Source organism: Desmodus rotundus, chromosome 8 (genome assembly GCF_022682495.2).
Source record: "Desmodus rotundus isolate HL8 chromosome 8, HLdesRot8A.1, whole genome shotgun sequence".
NCBI classification, from domain to species: domain Eukaryota; kingdom Metazoa; phylum Chordata; class Mammalia; order Chiroptera; family Phyllostomidae; genus Desmodus; species Desmodus rotundus.
The window spans coordinates 81,963,625-81,979,466 of NC_071394.1; the positions used below are offsets into that span (position 1 = coordinate 81,963,625).

At 42.9% G+C, this 15,842-nt stretch overlaps 1 protein-coding gene and 1 pseudogene across 3 annotated transcripts in view; one reads left to right on the plus strand and one right to left on the minus strand.

Annotated features, from left to right (window-relative positions):
* The window catches only part of PTPRG (protein tyrosine phosphatase receptor type G), a 704,073-nt gene that overhangs the window by 656,865 nt on the left and 31,366 nt on the right, over positions 1-15,842 (minus strand). The window lies entirely within an intron of this gene.
* Positions 9,295-10,740, plus strand: LOC112301048 (NAD kinase pseudogene; annotated as a pseudogene).

Here is a 15,842-nt window from a genome sequence, read left to right on the forward strand (position 1 = left end):
AGGGTCCCAATCCCCCAAAGCCAATATCATCAAATTCTCTCACATGATTTACAACCTGGTAATCTATCTCTTTCCATTGATTATCCTGCTATTATGGGGTATAACTGCTCTCTGCCCATTTCAAGAACTCTAAAGTGTTGCACTGAGAATACACTAATGCACCTTTAATGCAGAGAAGGCAGGGAGGAAAAAACCCAAGGAACAAAGTAAGTCTGGAGGCTGCATAAAGCTGAGGTTCCTTTCAAAATCTCTGGAGAAGTTAACAGCTTTTCAGGGAGCAATCAGGGAAGTCATGCCCAGCAGTGACCTGGGCCCACAGCTTTAACATTTCTAACTGGAAAGAGCCCAAGAAAAGTGTATGGACCTGATCAAATTGCACGGAAAATGGTTTGGATCCCAAGACATTGGCCAAACAAGCTCTGTACATGAGAGCCTTCTCTGCTGCATAGATTATTCGTAGGGTAAGGGTTATCAAAACCTTAATGCCAGGGTTGGCAAACTCCATTCTGCGGTCTTTTTATATGGTCTTCAAGTTAGAAATGGTTTTTACACTTTTAAATGATTAGGAAAAAAATCAAAAGAAGAAAGACATCTTTTAATAAATGAAAAGTATATGCAATTCAAGTTTCAGTGTCTGTAAATGAAGTCTCATTAGAATACAGCCATACCCATTTGTTGGCCACTTCCAAGCCACAGTGAGAAGGTCCAATTGCAATACAGACCAGCAAAGCCAACTAGTTGTACTATCTGGCTCTTTATAAGAAAAAATCTGCCGATCCCTGGCTTAATTCACCCACAAATTTCAGAAAAACTGGAAGTCCACTAGAAAAATGTAGTTACTACTGAGAGAAAAATTTTACCTTTTCCTTAGGCTCCCTCCTCAGAAAACTCAGCAGAAATGGGACAACGTACATAATGTCCCCCAAAAAGCTTTCAAGTTTGTCACATGGGTAGTCAAGATGGTGGTTAAAAATAAAGGAGAAAAAAAGATGAAAATAAAAAATGATGAGGAAGGCCTTTGCTGGTTACTTTACCTACATAATTCCATTTAATGTGCACAGAAAGGTTCTGAGAATAGTTATCCCCACTTTCCAGATGAGGAGACTGAGTCCAGGAGAGGTTGTCTAAGGTCCTTACAAGGTCATGGCAGTACATGGTGTCTTCAGAATTCAAGCCCAGGTTCCATTGGCTTGAACTCTATACTTTTAACTATTAAAAGATGATTTCGGCTCCTGTTCAAAAACTCATGCTGCTTTTGCCATTCAGAAAAACAGAATGAGAGAGTAAGAGAATAAGTAACATTTAAGTGAATGACATGAGAGAATCACCTACCTTTGAAAGGAACAGTCATTTAACAGAGAATGTTTGTCTTGTTAAATGCCACATGCTTTGGTGTTGAGCTCTTACGTAACAATCAGTTCCTGTACTTACTATCATCCTGAGTATAGCCAAATCCATCTAGACAAACACCCTATATAACATTTTTATCCATCTGCTGTGAAGGCAGCTGGCTTTAGCCCAGCATCCTTGCCCCATAGACATTCCTTCCCCATCTTCACCTCCCAGGACAATTTTTTACACCCAGCAATAAATCACTTATAATCTCAGAAACAGTGACACTATGTCTACCAAATGATTCAGGTCTTTCAAAACCTCTTAACAGAGCCTGATGCCACGGCCAGGAGGAGCACTGTGTATTTTATTACCATGATTATGACGATGCTCGTGGCGAACACACACAGCATTTACCACGCACCAGCACTGTTCCGAGCACTTTAAATGGGCTTGTGTATTGACTCGTTAATCCTCACATCCCTACAAGGTCAGCACAATAACTACTCTTATTTTACAGAGGAGGAAATTGAGGCACAAAGAAATCAAACAATTTGCCACAGTCTCATTGCCAGTAGGTTGCAGAGCTGGGATTCACACTCAGGCAGTGTGGCATCAGAGTCCACACTTCTTATCCCACACCACACTGCCTCTCCACACTAGATCAAATTAAAACATTTAAATCTGAAAAGTAATTGTGTATGATCAAGCTTATCCATGCTATTAACAGGAAAAGGGCAGTCTTTAATTTTTAACAACTGAAAAAAGGTTGGGAAGAATAACCTACATAAATGGGCCGAAATAAGAAAACATTTTTAAATGCAATGTTATTTCTTATTTGAAAAGTAAGGAAGAAGAAACACCTGGACTATTTAGAGATGGTGGGGTGCTTCCAGCTGATTTGCCTTCACAGCAAAGGTCAGGCAGGGACCCCTTTCTGTTTTGTACACTTCTAAGGTCCTGAAACTTTTTGGATTATACCAAACACAATTCAGCCTTTCCCTGAAGGATGAGGTTCTTTCCATAATGAAGGCTAATCAACCTGAAGGGTAATTTCCATAAATATTTTAGTAGTTTAATTATTATAGACTTAATATCTAAACTGTTGCGGAGACAAGTGGCCTCAGTCCATAATTAGGCTGAATCTGATCACAAGCCATTGGTGGCAAACACAGGCCACACACGGCAGTCCTCACTCGGAACCCCCAGGTAGATGTAATTGATGATACTCCTCTTCCCCGTGGAGTTCATCCTTCTCAACAGAAAAATGGAGTATTAGCCAAGATAATCATCCAAAGGACCAATAGCAAGAGACCAGAGTAAAGACAAAAGAAGTCCTTCCATCACATAACTCTAAATCAGTGACAGCCAGGCATCAGGGAAAGCCGTCTTTATCTCCAATAGTTCATGGGGTCTACAAATAGACTGGGGTATCTCGCCTAGTCTGCTTCTGAGGCCTAACCATACTGTCTCAACCAGAAAAGAATGCATTATCTCACACAAACGAACGTCCCACGGAAGGACAGGCTTTGGGAATGGTTGATTCAGCAGCTCAAGAATATCAACAGGAATCCAGATTCTTCCCTTCCCTTCCAGGCTGGCCCTCCTCAAATGTGACTTCATCCTCAGGCTGACAGCATGACAGCTACAGTAGTGGTGGGTGGCACATCCCAACAGCACCCAGAGCAAAGACAACAGCTTCCCTGGCTTCAAGAAAAGACACAGCTTTCTGGAGAGGGCCCAGCCCACACATCTTCTCATTCTATTGGACAGAGTCAGATCACATGGCCAGTCCTGAGCCACTCACTAAAAATGGACTTAAATCAAATAAAACCAACCCTGAAGCGATGGTTTTTGGCTTCACAGAGGAGGGTGGGCACCAATGTAAAACTGAGGCTGTATTCGGAAGGAGATGGATGCTGTGAAGGCATCAAACAGCATCCCCAACAGGCCTTCCAACCTGAGCCAAGATACAGACCAGAGATGAGAACTGGACAAAAGCCAAAAGACAATTACTTCAGCCCTCATGATGTAGTAAAACCTGAAGTCATTAACAAAAATTTTAATTGGGAGTAATTAGGTGAAATTTAAGGTATCTACTTCCTCTTGAAATATTGGAATGATCTAACACTCACTCTAGGTCCCCCAGAGCAGCAATCAGCCCAAGCCAAATAGCGCTGGCCTTGGAGAAGAGGCAAATTGTGTACAATGCTCCAGGCTGGCCACTCCCCGTGGCTTGCCTACCTCACTTCTTTCCTTCAGCTGCTGAGACCAGACAGAGGACTTTTAGTTTACAACCTCAGTACTGTCATCACAGAAACCAGCTGGAACAAGTAGGCCCACAAGCTGGAAAAACCCAACAAGGGAATGTTCGCCTCTAGGCGTTTTCAGAGAATTTAATCTGAGGGGGAAACAGAAGGTTAATAATCAAAATTTTCTAGCTACATCCTCAGATGCCTTTGACCCCCACAAAAGTCACGTGAGAGTTAAAGAGTCTGTGGAGCTGCCTTTTCGTGGTAAAGAAAAAACCTATCAAATGAGAGCATCAGAGAGATCCAGCTTGGTGTAGCCTCCGATTTAGTGCAGTGTTTGATGCATCTGGCTAGCATTGGGCCCCAGGCATTTCAGTTTTAATGAATCCCAAAGAACACAGTTTGATCCGACTTCTGAATTCATGTGGCATTCTCTCAGGACAATATTCATAAGTCTTTAAAGGAGACCCATTTCAAGAAGACAGAGAATTTACACTAAAATAAAAACCTACCAGAGTCCACCACATACACCAAGCTTTTATTTCACAGATGGCTGCCCACACTACTTCTGTTCCACCATCTATGGTGTTGGGGAAGCAGGTGTAATGAATTCCAATTCTAGACCCTTGAAATTATACCACGATGATCCATTTAGGGTGTGCCTATCACTCCAGGTTCCAAAGTGGGTATCTGTTATTTTACCTGCCCAATGGTCTTGGCAAAGACTCATCTTTCCTAAAAGAAAGCCCTTCCAGGAGGCTACGGTGGGCATTTCACTCCTAAATCAGTGACAGTGGTACAGACATTATCTACGCCTGTCCAGTTACTGGCCCAGCCGAATGTGACCCAGGTCTTGATAACTAAGAGTAAAGCGTAATATCCAGACTCAAGGAGTTTCTTTCCTTAGAAATGAAGAGATCCGTATACCCGTCTGCAGGTGATCCGAGGTCGACCTGATCTAGCCACGACTGAACCCGCTACACCCTTGCATTGTAACACCAGTGAACTCCTCTGTCTGCTTGAGCTAGTTTGTGTTGATTTCTCTCCCTTTCATCTGAAAATTGAATGCAGTATTTCCTAGGTCTAGTTCTGAGTTCTGAACTACCATCCCTTAACATAGTCCGTGGCACATCATCAGGGCTCTCTCAATACTTACTAAATGAATGAGAAAATAAATATATGCCTGATTAACACCTCAACCAACAAGAAGGATCAGGAATGCAATGTGCCCATTTATCAAATGGAAGATTTGCTGAAGAACAGAGTGTGGTAGAGCCCAACAAAAAGGGTCTTTGGGTCCAGAGAGACCAGGACGCCTCTCTTAACCGTCTCTTTTACCAGCTCTATGATCCTGGCCAGTGAACAAAGTTCACCTACAATTCCACCTTCTCATCTTCACAGACAGAAAGATGGCCCTGTGAGGACAGAGACACCATGTGAAGATGAAGGCAGAGACTGCAGTGACGCATCTACTAGTCAAGGATGCCAAGGATCGACAGCAAGGCCAGAAACTAGGAAGTGGCAAGGGACGGATCCCCCCTCAGAGACTCCAAAAAGGAACCAACTCTGCCAATACCTTAATCTTGGACTTCTAGACTCCAGACTAGACTCTGTAACGATGAGACAGTAAAGCTCTGTTGTTTTAAACCAGGTAGTTTGTGAAACTTTGCATGGCAGTCCTAGCAAGCTGATATGAAGGTTGCCCCAATCGGTGATGTATTTGTAAATGTTTACCATCCAGCTCCGGGAGGGGGCCGAATTGTAGCATTTGCTGATCACCATGGAGTAAACAGCCCCACCACAGCTAACCTCAAACTACCAATATGCCACATTGCATCCCAGCCCATCATCGCAGAGCATTTCCACCATACAGATAGAGCAGACAAAGGCTCAAGAGCATAGGTAACAGTAAAATGTATTAAAATAATTAGGAAGGGATGCATTTGGGGCATTTACTACTGTACTTCTTAAATACAATTAAATTGTAGATTTCCATAATTTTGCTTAAAAAGATTGTGTTTAATAACCAGTTCACAGTCCTTGGCCAGATGACTCAGTTGATTAGAGCATTGTCCCAATAAACCAAGGCTGTGGGTTTGATCCCCAGTCAGAGCACACACAAGAATCAACCAACGAGTGCACAAAAATCAGTAGAACAACAAATCGATGTTTCTCCCTCTCTCTTTCTCTAAAAATCAATAAATAAAAATTAAACAAATAAATAAAATAACCAGCTCACAAAATTCCTCAAAATCTAACAGTCAGTCTCACAAGCCTGCACAAGCAGCTCCCTGGCCCAAGAAAGGGTGGGCAGAGCAGAAACCCTCTGGCCTCGTGGCCCTGGGAGTGTGGCCTTCAAAACTGAGCCCCTCTACAGAAGAGGGGTCACACTGGCTGTCAGATGGTAATAGACAGTGTCCGGTTAATTAAGCAGGTTTTAGTGCAGCTAAAACCCTGGGCCTATCTTCTCCCTGATCCCATAAAGCATTCGTGGCACTTTGGTTTTTAAGTAATACAGGAGTAATTTAAAATCAATTTCCTTTCTTCTTGATGAACAATGGACTATTTAGTGTGACCCAGACAAAATTAGAAGCTGTGCACTTGAGGCAGCTACCTGAAGCCCCAGCTGCAGGGAGCTTCCCGATTCTAACTCAAAGCTGATGCTTGACTGGTACCGTGAGGATGCTGGTCTTATTCCTTCCTCTCTCAACTGTGTGGTGTCTATCAGTACTAACTTGGGTATTTGATCCTCTCTCTAATTATAGGGTGGGGGGAGACCATATTTTATCCTTTTCTTTTTACATTTATTTATTTCATTTATCTTTTATTGATTATGCTATTACAGTTGTCCCAATTTTTCCCCCTTTGCCCCCTCCGCCCAGCACTCTCCACTCCCCTCCAGCATCCCTCCTCCTTTGTTCATGTCCATGAGTCATACATGTAAATTCTTCAGCAACTCCACACTGCCATCTTATCTAGATGTCTATTTTACCTTCTTGGTCCATCAATATAGATATAATGAGCAACAGCTATGACTGAGGTGCTCTGGAGAGCCCAGTGAGCAAAACAGACACAGCCTCAGCCCCTCTGGCCCGTACAGGCTAGCAAAGACTAGGAGGGCCTGCAACAGAAACTTGAAGGTTCCCATTAAACACGGTCACAGAGAAACATTTGTCCAATCAGCAAGCTACATCTTACACCCAAAGGCCGTGATTCTACCATTATTGCCTAGACATTTGATCCTGGACAAGTTTAGCCTGAGCTCAGTGGTGATGATAACAGTACCTCCTCTTAAGGGTTACTGTGGGGTCCAAATGAGATTATGCAGGAGAGTGAGCTGTCTGTCCCCTCCATCCCCTGATAACACATGCTAAACTTTACCTCCTTCACACCTTTACCCAATGGCCACTTTTCCAAATGAAGTCTTTGAAAGAGGTGATACATACCAAACTCCCCATTTCCCTTAACCTTCTTTCCTTCTTCCTGACACTCATAGCTTTCTAAAGTATCAGTCCCCGCCCCCACCCCAACACACACAATAAAACACAAGCCCCAAAGAGGCAGATGCCATTTGTTAGTTTTGTACTTTTTCAAATACCTTAAACAGGCTATATCAAACAGTAGGCACTCAATAAATTTGAGGGATGGATGGATGGATGGAGACCAAACTCTTCTGGAAGAGACTGTATCTCATTGATCTTTCAATCTCCCAACATCTTTCACAAATCACCCTCAGTTTTTGTTGAATAAACCATGAACACTGACTTGACCCCACAAATAACCTGAGATTACCCAAAGGATACAACATTCTTACTTTTTACAATTTCCCTCTACATGAAAAAAACCTCTCACCAAATGGCAAACACGCTCACATGCAGACATTTCTCAATGTCTTTTCCAGCTGTGCTCTGGGCAAGAGAACACAAGCAAGGAAGGGGGCCGGGAGGTTGCCTGGAAGCCTCCATCCTGATTCAGTGAGATCTTTTTAAAAGTCCTTTTTTGTATATTAAGACTTAAAGTAAGATTTTGGGGTATTTTTGCATGGGAATATTTTTTATTTTCTACATGCTTTTTAAAATTGAGGTATAACTGACATACTTATATATTGAATCTAAAAACAAAACAAAATGAAAAACCAAGCTCATAGATACAGAGAACAGACTGTCGGTTGCCAGACGTGGAGGGTTGGGGGGTAGGCAAAATGGGTAAAGGGGATCAGAAGGTAGAGACTTACAGTTGTGAAATAAATGAGTGGTGGAAATGTAACGTGCAGCAAGGCAACAATAGTTAATGATACTGTACTGTACGCAGGTGGGCAAAAGTAGGTTTAAGTTGCTTGTATAAAAAAACATGGTTATGATTATTACAATAGTTTTATTAACTCAAAAGAATGTCACAATGGGACTCCCTCTCTTTTTCCCTCCCTTCCCTGCTCTCTAAGAATAAATAAAACCTTAAAACAGGGGAAGGAAGGAAGGAAGGAAGGAAAGAAGGAAGGAAGGGAGGAAGGGAGGGAGGAGAAAGGAAGGGAGGGGGGAGGAAGGAAGGAAGGAGAAACTGAGTAGAAGACTAAAGTGTTCCTGCTTATCTACAGAATTTACTGTACTTTATTCTATTATCAAGTCTCTACAACCTTCACAAACATGAATTTATTTGTTTGTTGTGGTAAGGAACACAAGATATGTGAAAGCAGCTAGAAAAAATACTGTAAAACACAGATGTTTACTAATTTTGAATCTGAAGCTTAATTGAAACTATTCTTGAGTTTTTACAAACACAAAACCAGCCATTTTATCCATCTATTATGAATTGAATTGTGTCTCCCAAAACCATATATCCCAACCCCCACTACCTCAGAATGTGACCTTGATTAGAAATAGGGTCACACAGAAATAACTAGTTAAGATGAAGCTCTGGTCAAGTGGCTCAGCTGGTTGGAGCATCGTCCTGTACACTGAAAGTTGTGGGCTCCATCTTGGGTCACGGCACAGACCTAGTCAGGGCACGTACGGGAGGCAACCAATGGGTCTTCCTCTCTCACACCAAATGTTTATCTCTCTCTTTCTCTCTCCCCCCATCTTCCCCTTCCTCTCTAAAATCATTAGAAACATATCCTAGGGTGAAGATTAAAAAAAAAAAATGAAGTCATTAGGGTTGACCTTAACGCAATACAATTAACATCCTTATAAGAAAGGGGAAAACTGCACCCAGACACACGTGCACAGAGGGAGAACATCGTGTGGAGATGAAGTCAGAGACCAGGGCGATGATTGTCTACATTGTTCCATACTCATACAAGAAACCTGATGTAAACATAAAGTTCCACTTATTTTTAAGCCAAATGTGGATATTCAGTGTTTTCATATACAAAGGAAAAACAAATCTGAGACTAATTTTAGGGGATTCGAGAATATGAAGTTGACCATAAATGTACTTTCTTTTCTGCCTTAATCTAAGCCTTTCAAGAAAAGCAAATATTGAAGATATCTCTTGGTCAAAGTTACTGAAAACTAATCTAAAAAGCATCTATTTTCCATACTGCTGAAACCAAATACAAATTGATGGTGTTCAAATTTGTTTCAAACCTCATTGCCCTCTTTCCTAAATAGGTTTTGCTTTGAAGGTGGGGTATGTATATATTAAACAGAAAAATAAAAAAGCTTTCTTTTCAAAAATATTTAAAAATTTTGAAGTTTTCCTAAAGGATATAATGGTGCTGATTGCTGCTCAGCAGTCCAGCACCAAGGTCCTGGCGGCAATGGGGAGTGGGGGGAGTAGCCATGGCACTGGGTGCAGGTTAGTGACTGTGAGTGGCAGCAAGGGAGGTAGGGTAAGGAGATGACCCTGAAGGCCCCTGTGGCAGCTAACGGCATCAGTGTTTTTCTGATCTACATCCTCGTTTATCAACTACAGAAATGCAACAAAAGAAAGTCAACTTGAGTTAAAGACTGAGCAGACTCGGACTGGGGCTCAGCCACCCCAACGAGGAGAGCCAAGTACAGCAGCCTCTGTCTCATCAGCCCTGGGGAAGCACCAAGGAGTTCAGGAGAACCTATTCGCTGCATGGGCACTGCCCAGTGACCACTTCTGGACCAAAGGCTTGTATGTTGCAGAACCCCCAGACCATCATGCACATCTAGCACCTGCCAGCCAGCAGCTGATGTAGAATTAAGTTCCCCAAGGAGTGTTCTTGTCATCAAGAAGATCCAGATGCCAGACTGTTCCAGCCCTTCAAGGAGCTCATCAAGGTGCACATGATGGAGAAAAATGAGATTGTGTTTGTGAAGAAAGTTCTAAAAGGCTCCATAAGGAGTGACAACTTTGGACCACTGAAAAGGAAGTTCTGCATCTTCAGAGAATTATGATGACATTTCATATCAGATCGATTTTGTCACATGATTGGAAAAGACTGGGCTCTGCTTGTCCAGGGCAGCACTCCTCCAGTCAGGGAGTTCTACCTGGACTCCCCATGCTTCTTGACCACTTCAACTTTGAGAACTTTTAGTCTAAAGTTATTCAAGTGATACCAGAGAACACACTCTTGTTCTTCAGAGCCCGCTGAAGGTTAGGGTGAAGATGTTCAGAGGGAAGACGACAGCTGTACTGAAGGAGATCAGTGGTAACAGACCTGCACAAGGAGGTCTAGAAGGAGGTCATGCATCAGGAACAGAGCTGGACAGGAGGTTGGGTAGCAGGTCATGTAGTACCATTTCTTGAACAAGGTGGTGATAGACAGAGGCTCCTCCTCACACCTATCCAACGTTGACAACTATCTGGGCTGGCATTTCATCACCACGGTGCACGACAGCAATGTAGCAATGTGATCATCTCCACCCCAACGGGCAGCACAGTGTATGTGGCCGCAGCCCGAGCTTCCAAGATCCACTCCAACATGTTGGCCATCGTGACCATGCCCAGCTGTCCCCGCTCACTCTCATTCCAGCTCACTGTGGTCCCCACAGCAGATAAGGTGAAGATCACACTGTCCCTGGAAGCAAGGAATACCAGGTGGGTGTCCTTCAACTGATAAAAGAGTCAAGCAATCCACCAAGGAGATAGCATCAGCATCACAACCTCTTGCTATCTGCTCCCCTCCGTCTGCGTCTGAGACCCTGTGAGCAACTGGTGTCTGCACTGGAAGACGTGGAAAAAGTAGGCTCACTTCACAGAGGGGGAGGAAAGTGAGGAGGGATAGGCCTGTGCTCCTCTGTTGCCACGTGGGGACCCCAGAGCATGGAATCCTCTCTGGTGTCTTTTTTTCCTTTTCTGCCTCCTTCCCACTGGCCTTGGGGGGAACAGGCCACCCTGAACACATGTGCTGTGAATAGTCACACGGCCTGTGTACCTACCAGACACCTCGGCACTACTGTCTGCAGCCAAAGGGGAGCCAGGAATCTGTCTGTTATCGGCCTCATCCGCCATTTTTAACATTTTAAACCTGGCTTCTTTTTGGCATTTCTTAATAAGCAAAGGGAGCAATGGAGCAATGGCCAGAGCTCTGAAGTCAATACCAACATACTTGTATTGTCAGTCAGGCCCAGCACGCTGGGCAGGTGCTTTGTAATTCCTTGTCAGGAAGCTTTTCTATATATCAGTCTATTGAAATTCATAGGGGATCAGAATGGATTGATCTATCCTTCGTTTTTGAAAACAAATCTCTCATAGCCCCATAATGTTAAAAAAATTATAGTAAAATGCTGCTAACAAGTCAGTCTATAGCTGCATCAAACTTTGTTTAAAGAAACACAACATATAAGTTTTCTATCTTTTACATTAGCTAGACTTCTTGCCCATTACACAAACCAGGCACCCAAACCTGAAAAAATGATAAAGACTCTAAGACCCAAATCCAGTGGCATATGGGAATCTCAGACACAGGAACACCCAGAGTTTGACAGCTGCTGTGTATACATAAATGGTACTCTGCCTCCTACCTTATGAATATAACATTAATTATTTCATTTAGTGGAAGGGTCAAAGCCTTCCAAATTTAAAATAAATTCTCTTACACCTTCCCCTCAAGGAACCATAAGAAATACCCCTTTACCCAAATTCTAGCATCTAGTCCCTTTCCCAGAACTGCGATATTACTGACACTTCTCAGAGAGCACCAAGATTTTGAGGACACATTCCCAGCTCCAAGAAAAGACAACTTAGAGTTTCAAAACGTTTATTTCAATTAACTTCTTTGAGCAGCTAAGTAACATGATATAATCCGACCTTTCTGTCCATCTGCAAGATTAATAAATTTCTTAAAACGTGAGCAGGACATACGGTGGCAGCAAATGGTCCGTGGCTGACCTCAACGCTGCTATATCCGGGCCACGAAGGAAACACCCACGTCTTGCTCAGTTCTGTCCAGGGAGGCGGGAGATTATCACGGCTCAGCCACAGGCAGTATGTCCAGATGGAAAGCAAAAAACGTAGACTGTCATCTGCGTGTTTTGACTAAACGACAACATCTGTAAACAGACAGGCTTTCTCACTTTTCACCCAGATTAAGAAAAACTCCTTCATTTTCCCACAACAGATTAGGAATGGTTTAAAAAAAAAAAAAAGCATTAATTATAACAATACCCTGTCAATCTCAGCCTTAGCTCTGCACAGATCAGGCCAATTTTGTCATAACATCGTGTTTCTTCCTGTAAACCATTTCCCCAAACACACAGTGCAGATTTCTTTGTCATGCCCTATTGATAAGAGTCAGGCTTGAAAGCAGGGCTGCCAGATGACTACCACAGTATAAGTACAGACATACAAAGCAAAGTGCTGAGGGATGTTGTTGGCTCCACTGGCATGAGCAACCAAACAGCAGATCTGAGGCTTCACTGCTGCAGCAAGGACCTGGTGCAAAGTAGATACTTAATAAATACTTGCCCAACTGAGTAACACCCTACCTACCAAACACGAAACATCATCAAGTTCTGGGTGTGCTTCAACAGAAATAATTGATTTGGAGGGGGACTGGGGACAGCCCTCGAAAGTGGCTCTTGTCCTCTAAATAAGCAGTGTTTCTCCTCTACTAGGACTCCCAACGTCTGAGAGCTACAGTGAAGGCCTGACCTAATTTGCTTGAGCCTATCAGCACATTGGCCACCATGTCAACTCATACTAGGTCTGCCCAAAATGGAAGAAATGCCCTTGTAACTAGCAGCCCAGAGCTGCACCCTGCAAAGGCACAGGTGCAGGCCCCTGAGCTGTAATCCTCCCGTGCCCTCCTCCTCGGTGAGCACTTTCATCCTCTCTTTTTGTTTAAATCCATTCAGTTCACAGCATTCTGATGAATCCCTGCAGGGCAGAGAACAGGCTTCCAAAGACTTGCTGATTCCATCCAAATACTCAGAAACAGGCTGGATACTCAGTTAAGAAGCATGCCCACTACAGTTTAGGCTCTGGTTTCAAAATTATATATATTTTGAACATGGTCCTATCAATCAATACACATTCATTACATGCCACAGTGAAAACCATGAGATGTGTTGTTTTTTTTTAAACACGGCTGTCCATCTGCTGCTTACATTGCTGATAAAGCTCTAAGTGATTAAGAAAAAAAGAGAATTCGTTTCCTGTGATAATACACAGATCTGTGTATCTTTTCCAACTGCCTTCAAGGTTGAAAGAAATGAGATTTTGATGAGTACCAGCTAGCTATTAATTAGATTTAGTTGCAACAAAATATTACTTTTCAGGCACTTTAAAGAACTGAGAAAACCTACAGAGCTTAGCAGAATTTTTCTTTCTGTGTTTTGGTTTCCCTGACCCCCTTTTAAATTCCTCTCTTTATTAAAAATGCCTGATTCCAAAAGGAAATGAACAGAACAAAAACAAGAGCTGATGAGTAAAAGCAAGTGATGATGTATAAAAACCTCATTCATCCATCTCCAATTTTCAACACCCATTTCATTTTGTCTAGCCAAGAAAAGGAGAGTTGTATACACAGCTTACTTTTAAGAAAGACTTTAAAGCCTTAAGGAGAATCTCCAACCATAAAACCACAGTTGTTTAGATTGTGAACAAAATATGGACCATCATCTTCCCTTTTTTTAATCTATTTTCACTTACTTAACAAAGAAAGTGCTGATTCCTGAGCTGAAAGTACAGGCCTCCCTAAAAACTGTCGGCCAATGGCCAGCAGCAGCAATATAATATCAACAGCAATCCCCAATTTAAGTGTGGTAAAGAAGGAAACTTTATTTAGTGCAAAACAGCCCAATAGTGACTCAGCATGGCTGTGAACAGCTCACTAGTCATACAGCAGCACCCCCCCCCCCCTCCCAAGACAGCTCTGCTCTGCTCCTTAGTGGTCTGCTTTGCCCTGAACTGGTCTGCTCCACTCCACTCCTGTGAGGTATCTTTAGTGTTGCAGCTCAGCTGGGGAAACGCAGTCTTCAGTAGAAAGGGAAAATGCCTCTAAAGACCCAAAATGAAGTTGACTTACACACACACAAGTCCTTGCCCCAGTCCCTTGATTGGTCCATCCTTATGCAAATAAGGACCCAAATCCCCACAGTTTAATTGGTCCAAAGGCACTAGCCTGATTGGTCAGAATCCAGCCAGTCTGGCAAGTGAAGATATTGATGGGGATATAGTTGGGCAGCTCCAGTTGTATGGGGAAAGCCTCAGTCCTGTTGGCTAAAATAGGATTCTGGAACTCCTTTAAAAGGGCTGACTCAGATGGCAGAAACATAGCATAGGCAGGCAGTTCAGTGAGGCTTCTCCCTGACATGCAGTTTGTGTGAGAGGCCCCTGTCCAGAAATGGCTCCTAGGCTCTATTTCATTTTTTGTTATTTTGTTTTTTTAATTTGGGCCCAGTTAGCCACTAGGAGCCCTTTTTAGTATCTTCTTTGTCAGGGTTCACAAGCAATTCACCATAGTGGGGCCTTTTTCACATGCACTGTTTTAGGGTTCCAATCTGTCTTGATAGGGGACAGCAGTTCCTGGGGTGGACGTAGGGAAGGAAGTGCTGCAAAGAGGGGTTGTAAAGATGTAGGCCCAGTTACCTGGACTTGTCCCATGCCATCGCTTCCCAAATTTCCATGTTCATAGGAATCACTGGGGAATCCTTAAGTGCAGGTCCAGAGTAGGGTCTGCAATTCTAAGATTCTGCATTTCTAAAAAGTTCCCAGGTGATGCTGATGCTGCTGGTCAGAAGATGACACTTTGAACAGTAAAATATAAAATATCCTGCCCTGGCTGGCATGGCTTAGTCGGTTCGGCATCGTCCCGCAAAGCAAAAGGTCACCAGGTGATTCCCAGTCAGAGCACACACCTGGGTTGTGGTCCCAAGAAGCAATCGATTAATGTTTCTCTCACACGTCCACACTTTTCTCTCTCTCTTTCTCCTTCCCTTCCTCTCTCTCTAAAAATAAATAAATAAAATATTTAAATTATATTAACATCGAACAATTAAAAACCCTAAACCCATTCAGAACTGTGCTGTTTGTGCTGGCCCAGCATCCACTGTGGGACTGCAGAGAACCAACCAGACGCCTTCAGGGAGGTCAGCGGGTGATTTTTTTCCCCTTTTTTTCCCCAGCTTTATTGGGGTATAACTGACAAAGATACAGTGATTTTCAAAGTCAAAATACCGAGTTCACAAAGATACAGTGATTTTCAAAGTCGAAATACTGAGTTCACAAAGGTATAGTGACTTTCAAAGTCAAAATACCGAGTTCACAAGGAGTGTGCAGAGCCACACTCCTTTGCAAAAAAAAAAAGTAATTCTTAAAATTAATACGAAGAAAACAATTAAAAATCATTTGTTAGGCATAAACTTGATATAAAAACAAAAATGGTATGCTGTAATATCCACTCGTTGTAGCATGGTATAAGCTCCAGAGAAAGGGAAGATTCAGTCATGGTATTTTTTTATTCCTCCAGCGCCTCTTACTGAGGAAACTCCAAGCAGTTTCTCCTGCCTCATTGAGGCTCCTTCAACATGTTGCTTATGCTTGTTTACTTGCATGTCAGTTTCTAGTCCCTGAGTGCTCTGAAAGCAAGACCTACTCTAAGTCATCTTTTCTAGTCTCAGCATCAAGCTCAGTAACTGGGACACAGGAGAGAATAAACAATTAGTGCCTAGTGAGCGTGAGACACTGTGGGTGACCCTTTCACATCCACCGTCCTCTGGAATCTCACCCTTCAGGACTAATCTCAAGGATCTTCTCAGAAAGCCCAGGTTCACACACAGCAGGTTGACTTAGCTAAGCCTAAAACAAGATTCAAACCAAATCTGTCTACCCAGTTCTAAAGCCTAT